We start from the raw sequence: 14,808 nt of genomic DNA, 5'->3' as shown, positions 1-14,808 counted from the left end.
CGTGCAGGTGGCAGGTGATCAATGATACTGTCTCATCATTGATGTTTCTATCTTTCTCTTCCTCTCCATTCCTCTCTGAAATCAATAAAAATATAAAATAAAATAAAAATAAAAAAAGGCTTCTTTTAAACAAAGTATAAGGTCATGGTTACCAGAGCCCAGGGTGTGGAGTAAATGGGGAGATGTTGGTCAAAGGGTGCAAACTTCAAGCTATAAGATGAATGAGGTCTGGGGACCTAATGTACAGCATGGTGATTATAGATAATCACACTGGATTATATACTTCAAAGTTGCTAAGAGAGTGGGTCTTAAATGTTCTCACCACAAAAAATGGTTATTATGTGACGTGATGGAGGCGTTAATGAAACTAGAGTGGTAATCACTTTGTAATATATAAAATCAACACATTGCATACCTTAAAGTTTAGCCAGTATTATGTGTCAATTATCTATATATATAAAAGCCAAAGCAACAGAACGACCAAACGACTGAACGACCAGTTGGTTGCTATGACATGCACTGACCACCAGGGGGCAGACGCTCAATGCAGGAGCTGCCCCCTGGTGGTCAGTGCACTCCCACAGCCAACCTCCTGCGGCCAGCTAACCTCCCATGGTCCCTGCCCTCAGACTGGGCGAGACAACCTGATTGGCCCTGATCGCCAGCCAAGCCGAGGGACCCCACCTGTGCACAAATTTGTGCACCAGGCCTCTAATATTTCAATAAATCTCTGGGGGAAAGGAGGCTTATTTTTATCCCTCCGGACTTCATGCTTCAGCCCACTCCCTGCACAGCTGCCAGGTTCCCTCCAAACTCAGCAGTGAACTGCCGCTCCAGTGCTGCCAATGCTCCCTGCCTGTCGGCTACAGTTCAAGCTCCGTGGGGTTGTGGAGGTGTTAGGACTGCTCTCACTTGCTCCAAAGTTAGAGAATATCATCCTCTACTCTCAACCCTCATGGAGCCCTCCATCTTGCAGGGTTGGTAGGCAGCCATTCTTCCAGGGTCCCACAGGAACTGACGCAGTCTGCGCCCCACACAGTCTGCCTGCACCTGTTCATCCGTCCCTTGCTCACCGGATGCAGCCATGCTCACCTCCTCACCATCCCTCAACTTGCACTGGCTGAACTCTCTTCCCAAGCTATTTGATAATCAACTCCCTCACTTCCTTCAAATCTTTGCTCAAAAGTCACGTTCTCAGTTCTCCTGGCCCCATTCTCTCCCCACTCCTAATCCCGTCTACTCTGCTTTTACTTTACCTTCCTCATACCACTTTCCAATATACAACTTATTATTTATTTTCTGTCTCCTCCCTGCTAGAATAAAAGCTCCATGACAGTAGAGCATATCTGTATCCCTGATGTATCCCATGCACATAAGAGAACATGGCACATACTAGGTGCTAAATGAATACACGAGAGATGGAAAGAATGAATTTCTGTTATATTACCTTGCATGGGACATTGTAATTATCAAGTGACATAGCTGCTGGTCCCACTAAAATGTAGATTTATTTCTATACTCCCAATATGATGCTTGATACATACATGCTCAATATTTATTTGGTGAGTATATACAAACAGAATAAACCCATCACTATCCAGAAGGACACTGAGGCCTATGGTAGAGTCCAAGCTAGGATCCAGGTCTTCTGTGTCTCTGGGCTGAATCTCATAACTGTACAGGCCAACTCTACTAAAAACATTTAAAAGTACCCTAGCTGGTTTGGCTCAGTGAATAGGGCATTGGCCTACAGACTGAAGGGTCCTGGGTTTGATTCTGTTCAAGAGCATGTACCTTGGTTGCAGGCTCAATTCTCGGCCCTGGCAGGTGGCGCTTGTATGAGGCAACCAATTGATATGTCTCTCTCACATCGATATTTCTCTCTGTGTGTCTCTCCCCCTCCTTTCCACTCTCTCTAAAAATCAATGGGAAAATATCCTCAGGTAAGGATTAACAACAATAACAACAACAACAAAACACATTTAAAAGTGCATCTTATCTTCCAACTATGTTGTGAATTTCTTGAGACAGGGGCAAGGTACCAAGCTGCTTTGACCCTCCATTGGTGTCTGATAGAGTGCTAGGTAGATATAATACTTATCCAATATATATTTGTGGTCTGAGTGCACAATAAAAATATTATTATTGTTTCCACTTTTAATGACAAAAGTGGTAATAACCTCCCAGCAATCTCCTTTAAATAGGTTCAAGACACCGAAATACAATTTTAGCAGTGTCTTCCATCAGCTTGCTCCCTGGAGAGATGAAATGAGTTCATAATGAGATTCCTGCAATGAGTCAAAAAGCAGAGGGAATGAGTACAGGGTTTTGCTGCAGGAGACACAGATGTTCCACTGGTGTTAGGGAGCTCATTTTTTCTCTGCTCCTGAGAGCTAGCGCTGGGCCGTGGGGAGAGGGCTAGTGGTATGAGTCCCCAACGCTGAGCACACATTCTCTTTCCTGGACATCGCCCCTTCCAGATCTTGCCGGGATGGAGGACTGGAAGAGAACTGACTGTCTCCTCAGGATAAATGGAGTGGCCACCAACCTCTGGAAAATAGGCGCCCCTGAATTCCAGATGAACTTAAATTGATTAATTGCCAGCAACCACAACAGGTTATTTTCTCAGTTGAGACACTGGTGCAAAGATTCTTATTTCAAGCTTCTGGCACTGATGTGTTTGACTTTAAAGTACAGGTTAATGCCACCTGGTGTTTTCAAGCTTTGGTGATGAAAGTGTGAGCTAGGGAGAATCTGGGCCCGAAGTGACCAAACTAATAATTAAATGGGTAGGGGTAAGGTTTCATCATTTCCCTTTATGCAGCTAACATATCGTTATGAAAAAGAATGGAGAAAGTAGGAAAAAATAGCCTATTGGAAGGACACTGGACGGTCTCGCTACGCTATTCTGCTGCTCCCCATCATGCTGCTCCCAATGGCACACTGTCAGAACACTGCCCTCTAATCCTGCTCCTGAGCTGCAATAGCCAAGGGTCTTCACCAAATGACTCCCTGAGATCAGGAAGTGAATGCCTTAGTTCCTGAGCTCTTCTGTGACTCTGCGGCATCATTTTGACAGAGTCTAAGGCCTCAAGCCCTGAGCTGCCAGGGAGACTGAGGTTTACTTCCCGTGTGGGCAGCATCCCATCTCACTCTCAGTGCTGCCCCCTGGAGGTCGCCTCAGCACTTCACTGCATCCTCCCCTTCTCCCCTTTTGGCATAACAAACAAGCACACAAACCCATCTAAAATAACTCAAACTCCAAAAGCACTGGCAAGTTGCATAGACTTTGACAGACTGTGATAAGACAGAGCAGAGGAATACATTTCATAAAGATGGCCTCTAATCTCGGCACACAGTGGCCGGCCTTCCCTCCGCTGCTGGCTCTCCAGCTGTTTGGAGCTCGGCATCGCCCTGTCCCTCGCTCCATTATTCCATGGAACAACTTAGTGCTTCTCTGGTTTCTTCTATTTGCAGCCTCACAAAGAAATTCTTTGGCATCCATCTTTCTTGGAAGAGAGGGAGGTTGAAAATGACATTCTTTTCCTTTGACACATTATGTAAAGGGGGTTAAGTGCTGAGCTAGGGGGAACTTAGGCCCTGAATGCCATGTGGTTCAGCTCTGGTTAGGGCCAGGTTCCAGGCAGGGCTTCTGGATCCAGGGATAGACAGCGGCTGGGAGTCCAGATAAGTGGCAGAAGGCCCTTCACCCCTTTTTCATGGATAAAGTGGGGTTCATAACACCTTCCCTACTCCGCTGGCCAGGTGGGATTGTAGATGAGCAAGCATTAGAGGGAATAGTTAACAGACCCTGTGAAATTGCATCATCTGAGATCCTGTGAAATTTCCTTCCAAGTTTAGAACTTCTAGCGGCTTCTGTCTGTACCAGGATACAAGCTCCAAAGATCTGGGCCTCGGAAGGATTAGCATATGCATGTCAGTCTAGTGCGGTGCCTGCCTTTTTAACCCTTTGTCCCGGTTTTTCTCATTGCTCAGAAAAGCATTGCATTGGAACTCAAAACCATCCCTTTTCTATTCCTGGCATTATTTCTCTTTACTGAGAGTATATTTCCAAAGGCTTGTAAAGAAAACACAGGGAATAAGTCACAAGGGTAAATTGGATTACATTCCAGTACAATGAGGATGACTTTCTGATTAAAAAAAAAAATTGTAATAATGCATGCTATATTTTTTATTATTTTTAGCAAAGGTGTTTCTTAAAGGAGATTTCAACAAAGGGTTTTTCTATTAACTTGACACCCAATTTAGCCATGCAGGCATAAATAGGCAAAAGCGGAGGGGATAATTGAAAGTCCAAGTAGACGTGGAAGATCTTGTTTTTCCTCCTTTTCTCGCTCTGCTTTGCTCCAATTCATTGTGGTGATGGTGGGAAGGAGATGCTCTCCCATCTGGGTATTTATTGTCACTTGAGAGCTCAAAAAACAAGGGTGGGTGGAATTTTCTTTGATGCCAACTTCTTCTGCAGAGCCTTTCAGTGGAAACTGGTCTACTTCGTTTCATTTTCAGAACTCTCACCTCAAACATGTCAGCTCTTAGCACTGCCTTCGCAATACCCCTAGATCTCCTACGGTTCACTCTGAGTTCTGACTTTCTGAAATCACTTCCTAGCCGTCACTTTCGTACTCGATGGACCTGTTGATTCCACAAAATGCCAGCACACGAATCCATCTGTCATGATGGCATGGTGCCCTTGCTGCAGGATGACATGCCAATATCCCCCAGCCCTGGTGCCAGCCAAAGTGGCATTAGCAACAATGCCCGGCATGACACAATAAACTGAATGCCATTCAGCAAGAAGGTCTTCCCAGGGAAGGCACAAGCTGCCAGAGGAGGAACATGTTTCTCATTACGGCAAGTCACGCATGGCCCATTTCATTACACTGTCCCGTGGGCATCATTGGCTCTGTCTGCATAGAGCTGCTGTGGTGGAGACCAGCTCCCGCACTGACGGAACACACCCTGGACAGGGGAATTAGCAATGCTCAGAACACCCATAGGTTGACCAACCGTCCTGATATGACAGGAACTGAGGGGTTTCCTGAGATGCTGGACTTTCAGGGGAAAAATCTAGAAAATCTTAAGCAAATTGGGATGAGTTGGTCAACCTACCTGTGTACCCATCACTGGCCCCACCAGGTAAATTCCTCCTGGTCCTGTGTCTCCATTTCTACTTTTCTGGTAGGCATCCGTTATATGGCCATAATGATCCCCACCTCCTGGTTTTCATGCCTTTGTTACTCACCTCCTATTGAGGTGGACTGGACTTACTCCCTCACTTCTAATGAGAATAGGGCAGAAATAAAAGGATTTCAACGCTGAGATTATTTTAGAAAAAGGAATGTGGCTTCCGTCTTGGGTACTCCCTCTCCACCTTCCTTCCTTCTGCTCCTCTTCCTCCTCCTCTTCTTCTTCGTCCTCCTCCTGCCTCTCTCCCCCTCCCCAACCCCATCTTTCTCCTCTGAGGATAGTCACCTGTCAGGTTGCAAGCAGTTTATAGATGCTTGCTCTATCCGTGGCAAGGAATTGATGTCTGTGCCACCAGGTAGCAAGGACCTGAGTGAGCCCCTGTCCCTAACACCTTGACTATAGCCTTGTGAGAGTCCCTAAGGAGACACCCACATAAGTTGTGCTGGGACTCCTGACACTCAGACAGGGAGAAAACAAATGTTGCTTTTAGCTTTTATGTTTTGGGGTATCTTATTACATGGAAATGAATAACAAACACAACTTCAAACTATGACGAAGGCAGATGGTTTAGAAACACACTGGACTTAGAATATCACAACATTAGAATTTACAGGAACCCGAGAGCTCAAATGTTCTGACCAATTCATTGGGAAGATGAGGCGCCTGAGCCCAAGGAGGCCAAGGGAATTGTGGAGCGAGTCCGCGGCAGCTAGACCGAGGCCTGCATTTCTGACTGCGGCTCTGGCGCTGGTTCTGGGTAGTGCTGCCTCCCAGCGTGGCACCGCCCAGCACCCAGAATCCCGCTGCTTCCTGATTTGGTTCACAAAAAGAGACTGCCTGGAAATGACCATCTTCTTAATCACCCTTCCCCTGCTGGAAGCCTTTCGAACTCCGATTAGCCGGCGGGATGCTGCTTTCAAAGGCTTTCTGGGTGAAGTGCCTGTGGGTCCCATCCCCCATTTGGTGCTTTTTAAGTTGTGTTGTTTCTCTGAGGTCTTCCAGGGGGAGGACTTATCTCCAGCTTTGTCCCAGAGTTGATAAACGTAATAAAATCTTTTATACGTAATCTAGAAACACTGCAGATTTTTTCTGGCTCTGACAGTCAAGAAACCTCTTATCCTCTTTAAATCAGATTTTAAATCTACAGATTTAAATCAGTGAATAAACTACCAGTTCAATTTAATTCAACAAGTATTCCTAGAACACCTAAGCCAGCATTTGTTCAAGAAGGGCAGGAATGGAAGAAGGCAGGAATGGAAAAAATATATGACATGATTATTACCCTCAAGGAACATTTCTGCATGGAAAAATAATAATTATAATAATCACATTTAGCACTAGGGACTTATGTCTGCTTATCTAAAATGCATTATTTTTTTATTTGAAAATATCTAAAAACTGATTAAGTGTTAACAGTTGTTCATTCTTCATGGTGGGCACATGGTTGTTATATTATTTTATTTAAAAAACTAGAGGCCCTGCAGGGATTGGGCCAAAACTGGCTCTCCGACATCCCCCTAAGGGTCCCGGATTGTGAGAGGGTGCAGGCCAGGCCAAGGGACCCCACCGGTGCACGGGGCCAGGGAGGGACCTTGGAAGGGTTCCAGCCCATCTTGCCCAGTCCCGATCAGCCAGAGCCCAACAGCAAGCTAACCTACTGGTTGGAGCATCTTCCCCCTGGTGGTCAGTGCGCATCACAGCGACTGGTTGAACGGTCAAACGGTCAGAGGGACAATTAGCATATTAGGTTTTTATATATATAGATATATACTACATTTTTTATAATATACACATTATAGTGTATATCTAAACATATTACCTTTTATAAGATATACTTATAATGTATAAAAAATATACAATATATTTCCTGCTTTTTTTTTTTTTTCTAATTGAAAGAGTGTATGAGTTCTGTCATTGAGTTGTCTCTGACTCCTGGCTACTCTATGAGTAAGTGATGTCCACAGTGTCCTGTCCTCGAGAGCCCTGCTCAGCTCCTGTAGACTCATGCCTGTGGCTTCTTTTATAAAGTCAGTTCATCTCAGATATGGTCTTCCTCTTTCCCTGCTGCCTTCTGTTTTCCCGCATTATTGTCCTTCCTAAAGAACCATGCCTTCTCATGATGTGCCCACAATAGGACAGCTTCAGTTTTGTCATTTTTGCCTCCAGCAATGTTTCAGGTTAAATGTGCTCTAGGACCCACTGGTTGATCTTCTTGGTGGCCCAGCATTTTCCCAGAGCTCTTCTCCAGCCCATATTTCAAATGAATCCATTTTTTCCCCCTATCAGCCTTCTTTACTGTCCAATTTTCACATTTGTACTTAGTAATTGGGACTACGAGGGTGTGGATGATCTTGGCCTTGATCTCTAACATTTATTGAGTATTCACTATGTCCAATGTGTTAGGTCTGATCAAATAATGGAATGGATATCCCCTCCCCTGGGAAACTGACCTTTAGATCATGTCACAACCAACATTCCCTTTCACTTAGATTACATTCCATTTGCTAAGATCAGTAGTAATTTTCCTCTCCTGACTTGCCCAGGATCCAGCCCCAACCAGAGAATTCCCTGCCCAAACAAGCCCACCTAGAATCCTTTAAAATCTCTGATTCCCCATCCCTGGGGGCTGGCGCCATTTTGGGGCTCAGCCCATCTGGTTTCCAGGTGACCTAATAAATTTATAATTCTTTACCACTTTTGCCCTCATGTGTTCCTCCTTTAGAGACACAAGGCACTCTAACAAGCACTTTACGTTCAATTTCTCACTGAATTCTTCCACAAATCCTCCAAGGAAAGTACTCATTTTTTTCTTGTTTCAGTTCAGAAAGGCTGAGTATCTTAATCAAAGTCACCCAGCTAATACATGAAATTAAAACCTAATTCTGTCTTACTCAAAAACCAGTGATCTCAATCACTAAGCTTAAATTCTTACTATTAAGAAGTAACAAGAAGTGTGTCTAGGTGGGGAAACAGGCTAGGACTAGGAGCCTTTGGATAGGAGTTGTGGGAGCTCTCAGTTGTATGTGGGAGCATTATTTTTGCCAACATTTTTGAGGATTAAGTTGTTCTAGTCTGTGGGTATTTGAACAGATTTTTAAAATGATCTCTCCAACTTTTTGCTTTTGGACTTAAAATAGAAAGTTTTTCTGGATGCCTTACTTGGGTTGGTGGGAGGACTATGCGTAGGAGTTGAGGTTCTGGGGGCAAAGGAATGGCTGCACAGATGGACGTATTAGAGAATACAGACTACAATGAACTCCAACATTTAGAAGACTTCATTTCTCACTAAACTTTCTTCCACCCTTTGGGAAATAACAACAAAAACTTGTGCCATATGCTTCAAATATCACTACTGCTCCAATACTTTCCAAAGATATTTAAACTACTGTTCTCAGTCCTATCATTAATAGACCATTCACAACATATATATTTATGTTGTATTCAGGGTTTCAAAGAGGAGAGATTTTCCAGGTTACTCCAAGAGAAAATAGGAAAGGGCAAAGAATTATATGGATTTGTAATAGGATGTAAAAAGGGAATTCTACCAGTCCCAGAATTTGAGCTTGGTCTCCCCAATTCACAATTATAGGTGCAAAGTACCCATACATTCTAAACTGCAGTACTACAACATTGATGCAGGACATGCAAAAGGGGTGGTGGCAAACATTTTGGCCAGCATTGGCCCAGCACCCCTCCAGACAATGTAAGAGAAAGCACACTTATTGAAAGGAATAGAGACCAAGAGTTGGTATATGTTTGGAAAAGGCCATCCATATGTTGTTCATCCCACACTCCCCACCTTACCCGCCTTCCACAATGTGGCAAATGTGGTTGGTGTTGTGCTCCATCCCCTTGCCCTTATCCCTTCAGTGGGCGCTGATCCAACCTCCCACTGCCCTCCCTGCTTTTCTTTGCCTGAGCAGTCAGAACCCAGACGGGAAGTGCTGGTATTAATGCCTCCTCCTAAGTGAACCCATGCAGCAGCCTTCAGACAATGACTGATGGTTGTTGGTATATAAGTCCCTCTGGGTCCCTTGCCCTTTGGAAGGGATATGATTCTGGAGAATCCAACTTGCAACACTGTTCTACATGATTTCAACACTCTTAAATGGGTGGCGATTTCTCTGTTGTCCTAGCACATGGTCAGCTTTTGTAAATTTGATATAAATGGAACAATACATTATATACTCTTTTTATATGAATTCTTTCACTCAGCAAAATTATTTTAAAATTCACCCATGCTGAACATATTATTCCATTTTATTTCTACGAATATTATTTCTACTAATTCCTTCTTTTAGGGACTCCATTAATATATATATCAGCCTACATAAAGTTGTGTCATAGTTCCCTGAAACTCTTTTTATTGTTTAAAAATTATTTTTTCTCTGTGTTTTATTTTTGAATAGTTCTCATTGCTATTTGTCTTCAAATTCACAATCTTTTCTTCTGTAATGCCTAATCTGCTATCAACCCAGCCAGCATGTTTTGCATCTCATACATTGTAATTTTCATTTCCAGAAGTTCAATTAGTTTTTTTAATATTTTCCATATCTCTACTTACCTTTTTAAGTATATGAAACAGTTATAATATCCATTTTAATATCCTTGTCTGTTAATTCTAATACCTTTGGCAGTTCTGGTCAATTTCAATGAATAGATTCTGCTCCTCTTTGTGGGTCATATTTTCCTGCTTCTTTTCATTCCTGGTAATTTTTTATTGGATGCCAGTCATTGTGACTTTTCCCTTGCTTGGTACTGAATAGTTTTGTATGCCTATAAATATCTTTGAGCTTTGTTCTGGGATGTGACTAGGCTTCTTTGAAACCAATTGATCCTTTCTGCTCTTTCTTTAACACATTAAGCGCCCCGTTAGTCACCGGTGACTGACACTATACTTTCCATCCGGAAGACAAAACAGGCTGCGCACTTAACGTGTTAAGTTTCATTAGATAGGACCAGAGCAGTATTTAGCCTAAGACTAATTTTTCTTCACTACTAAGGCCAGACCTTTCGAAGCATTCAATCCAATTATCCATTAATTAGTCTTCTATTTTAACTGGTGGGGACAGCTGCTGCTCACAGCCCTTTGGAGAGCCTTTCGAAAGGTTCTTTCCCCAGTCTCAGGTAGTTTCCTCACATGCATGCACTGATCAGTATTCTGCTGAATATTAAATGACCCTCTGCAGATTTCTGGATTTCTCTACCTGTTCAGCTCTTTCCTTCCCAGTACTATGTCCCGCAAACTCTAGCCACCTGTGTCTTCTCAGACTTTTAGCTCTGTTTTCTCAACTCAGGGAGTCCACTAATTTCTGCTTGGGTTCTCCCTCCCTACACTGTAATCTGGAAATTTTTAAGACATTAAACTGGGACAATGGCAAGGCTCACCTCATTTGCTTCCTATTTTTCAGAGATCACTGTTCTTCTTTGCCTAATACCAGTGTCTTGGAAACCATTGTTTCAAATATTTTGTCTGTTTCTATTGATTGTTTGTTTCCAGTGTGAGAGTAAGTTTGACCCCTGTTATTCCGTCTTGACTGGAAGCAGAAGTTTTATTTTATTTTTAAATTTTCTATAGCTTCATTTTTTATTTTTTAAAATATATTTTATTGATTTGAGAGAGGAAGGAAGAAGGAGAGAGAGATAGAAACATCAATGATGAAAGAGAATCACTGATTGCCTGCCTCCTGCACGGCTCCTACTGGGGATTGAGCCAGAAACCGGGGAATATGCCCTGACCAGGAATTGAACCACAACCTCCTGGTTCATAGGTCGAGGCTCAAACACTAAACCACACCTGCCAGGCAATAGGCTCATATTTTAGATGTGTTTTTTAAATAAATAATATGTAATTGGATCTTTTAGGTCTAGTCTAAAAATCTTTGTGTTTTAGCTAAAGCATTAGTCCACGTTTGTTAAGCGATTATTGATTTATTTAGGTTTGTAGCTACCATCTCATCTTCATATTGTTTCTCTCCATCTATATATTTTTTCTTATTTCTCCCTTTTCTTTCTTTTAAATTGTTTACTTTTTGTTTTGTTTTGTTTTTTTTTTAATTATTTTCCTCTCTGGACTAATTTAAAAGTTACTAGGCTATTACACATCATGAAAGCAAGTTTTGTGAACCTGATAATATAATCAGCAAGATTCAGAATAAGGACAGCTCAGAATCCGGATGCCAAAATGAAATCACAACAGGCCTCTGAAAAGAGAATTTAAGGAATGAGAAGTGTCCAGGATGACTACTGAGCAAAAACTTAATTAACAATGGGAAGAAAGCTGAAAAAAATAACTTGTTGTTATTCGTGAAGATTCTCATAGAAGAGGTAAAGAGGCAATTATTACTGTAGTGATAATTATGCCTGCCTGCCTTACGGGGCCAAGCAGGAAAATGAGTTCTTTAAGGAGAAGTCCCAGAAACAATGGGAGGTGGTGGTAGAATAACCTAAGCTTTCTGTGACTTGCCCTTTTCCTAAACAACAGGTCTATTCTTCAAGGAAATAATGATAATAAGAAGAATTACATCAATGACAGAATAGCTTTAGTATGTAATGTGTAATGCAGCATTACATGGTTTCCTCATTTGATCCTCCCAATAATCCTTTGACATGGCTTTGACTCTATAGGACACTTCCTGTACATACGTCAAGTGTTCTGAGCCTCACTTATCTGTTAGTTTAGCCACTGCTACAGTGACCAGTCCTGCACAGACTCCCGTCAGCTTCCTACAGATGCAACCTGGTGGTATCTGCCCTTGGTCCTGTACTGCCTGCCCGGGTGCCTCTCTGCTCACACTCAGCATGGGTTGATATGAAAGAGTCCCTGAGTATGTCACTGGGATGGATATAATCAGAAGTTGAAAGAATCCTCTCATTTGTTTTCTGACCTCTAGAATAAAAGACACTGTGATAGGAAGGACAGTGTGGAAGCTCTTGTCACTGCTTCCCTCCCCCATCATTCTGGCCAACATAGTAAAGCAATCGTGCATCCTGGAAGGAATTCTAGAGACTAGCACTACCATCAGAGGCTTAAAAGGTGTAGGGATTGAAAAATAAAAAAATTATTTAAAGTAAAAAAAAAAATGATGCAGGGGTAGTGATTCCCATAATATTTGCATTCAGTTCACTCATCTGAATGCTGAAAAACAAAAACAAAAAAATCCAAGCTAGATCTTGGTGGATGATACCCATAAACCTTAATTGGGTGGTAGCTTCAATTAGCAACTGCCATGTCAGCTGTTGTGTCCTAAAGCAGGTCAACACAGCCTCTAGGTGTTGGCTTGTGGCTATTGATGTGGCAAATGCCTTCTTCCTCATCCAGAACAGTACGGGCAGGGTCAGAGTCAGCTTCATTTTACATGAGAGGAACAGAAGTGCATTCAGTGTCTTGCCCCAGGGCGATGTTAACTTTGCTGTTCGCTGCCCCAGTGGAGTCTGCAGGGACTTGATTGAAACGACATTCCACCAGAACATTAACGGCATCACACAAATGGGACTTGGTGGGAATGGAATGGCAAGGCCTGGATGTCCTTATAAGTGAGCCAATTTGTGGAGATAAATTCTACAATGACTTAGGTTGCAAGCACTACTAGAGCAATTATGTACTAATATTTTTTATTTAAATTAAAAGAATGTTAGACATTTACCATAGAAAATTGCAAACATATACAACATTAGGCAGATAAAATAATAAATCACCATGTATCCCTCACTTAGCTGCACAATTATCAACTCACAACCAATTTTGTTTAATCTATAACTTCATTCACTTTCTCCCTCCCATATTATTTTGAAACAAATCCCAGACATCATATCCTTTCACCTACAAATACCCCATATACTGTATATCTCTAAAAGGGGCATCCTTTTAGTAAAATTACAATATCATTTTTGCATGCAAAAACTCTTAAGAATTCCTTAATACCATCAAGTAAATATTCAGTCATTTACAAATAAAGCCTATCCATTGCAATTGATTGATGTGTTTTTAAGTCTCTTATAATTTATTAGTTCTCTTTCCATCTCACTAGTTTTGTTCCTTGCAATTTATTTACTTTAAAAAATTGGGTCATTTTTCTTGAAGGTTGGATTTTGCTAATGGCATCCCTGTGGTGACTTCTGGCAAATTCCTCTGTGTTTCCTGTAGATACAGAGTGGGTGATAAAACTTTTAGGAGTCCATGAGTCTGGGATGTACTGGGATATCCACTCTAAGGTAGTTTTTGCACCTTGCACCTATCACTAAGAAGGAGGCACAATGTTTGATGAGCCTTTTTGAACTTGGGAAACAGCATGCAGTGCACTTGAAAATACTGTTCTGACCAGCTTATCAGAAGACCAGAAAGGCTTCCATTTTTAAGTGGGATGCAGAAAACAGAAAGAACTCAGCAACAGATCCAGACTGTGGGGCAAACCTCTCTGACACCTTGGTTACATGACCCAGCAGATAAAATAATACTACAGTGGTCCCTGTGGGTAGGAATGCTGTGTGAAGTTTCTGGCAAGCCCTGACATGAGAATTACAGCGGGTTTCTGGAGCAACACTATACCCTCTGAATCAGAGAATTACTCTCCTTTTTAGAAGTAGTTCCAACTGTGCTCTTGGGCCCTAATAGAGATCTAACACCTGACTCTCCAAATGACTATGAAACTCAAAGTGACCATTCTGAGCTCACTGTTACCAGAACTATCAAGTCAAAAGCCAGTTGGGCACAACAGCAGTTCACTGTGCATAACAAACAGTGCATCTGGGATCCTGTCAGAGCAGGTCCAGAATACACAGGCACATTTTATGATTAGTTGGCCCAGTTCCCAAGCCACCTACCCCTGTTGCACCAACATCTGTCCCTCAACTCACACCAAAGGCTTTATGGAGCAGGAGGAGGGTGTCCCTACAGCTAACAGATAGAGGAAGAAAGAATTTCCATCTGGTTCATGAATGGGCTGGCATTTATGTTGGTACTGGCCAAAAATTGATTTTATAAGTTCAGTGGTAAAACAAAATTTTCGTACTAGGCAGAGCAATGAGCATAGTCACTTAATTGTTTCATTTCTATGGGTGAAAAAGTATGGCTAAACACGGTTTTCTGGGCAGTAGTGAATGCTTTGACTGGTTTGGGTATGGATTTGAAAGACTGGAAGATATAAGATAGAGAAGTGTAGAAAAAGGCATGTGGATGGACTTCTGGGAATGAGTAGAAAGCATGCAGATCTTTGTGCCTCACACTGATGCTCAGCAGAGAACGGCCCATGCGGGGAAGGCTGTAAACAGCCAGGTAGACAGGATATCTCATCATGTGATGTCAGTCAGCCTCTAGCCTAAGCCACTCCATTGGTGGACAATGGATCTAAAAACAGAGAGACCACAGTGGCAGGAGTGGGGACTATGCAAGGGTCCAACAGCATGGGTTCCCTCTCACATTGAATGTTCAACCTGCAAACAGTGACCTTGAGCCCTTGATATGGTACCACTCCTCAAGGACACCATCCCAACACTTGACAGTGGGTTGATTATATCAGACCCTTCTCCCCCAAAGGGAGCAGAAATTTGCCCTTAACAGAATTGATACTTACTCCAGATATGCATTTGCTTTTCCACCCA

This window comes from Cnephaeus nilssonii, assembly GCF_951640355.1.
Source record: "Cnephaeus nilssonii genome assembly, chromosome: 12".
In the NCBI taxonomy this organism is placed as follows: Eukaryota; Metazoa; Chordata; class Mammalia; order Chiroptera; family Vespertilionidae; genus Cnephaeus; species Cnephaeus nilssonii.
The sequence above is the reverse complement of the archived record's forward strand: the minus strand, read 5'-3'. Positions refer to the sequence as shown.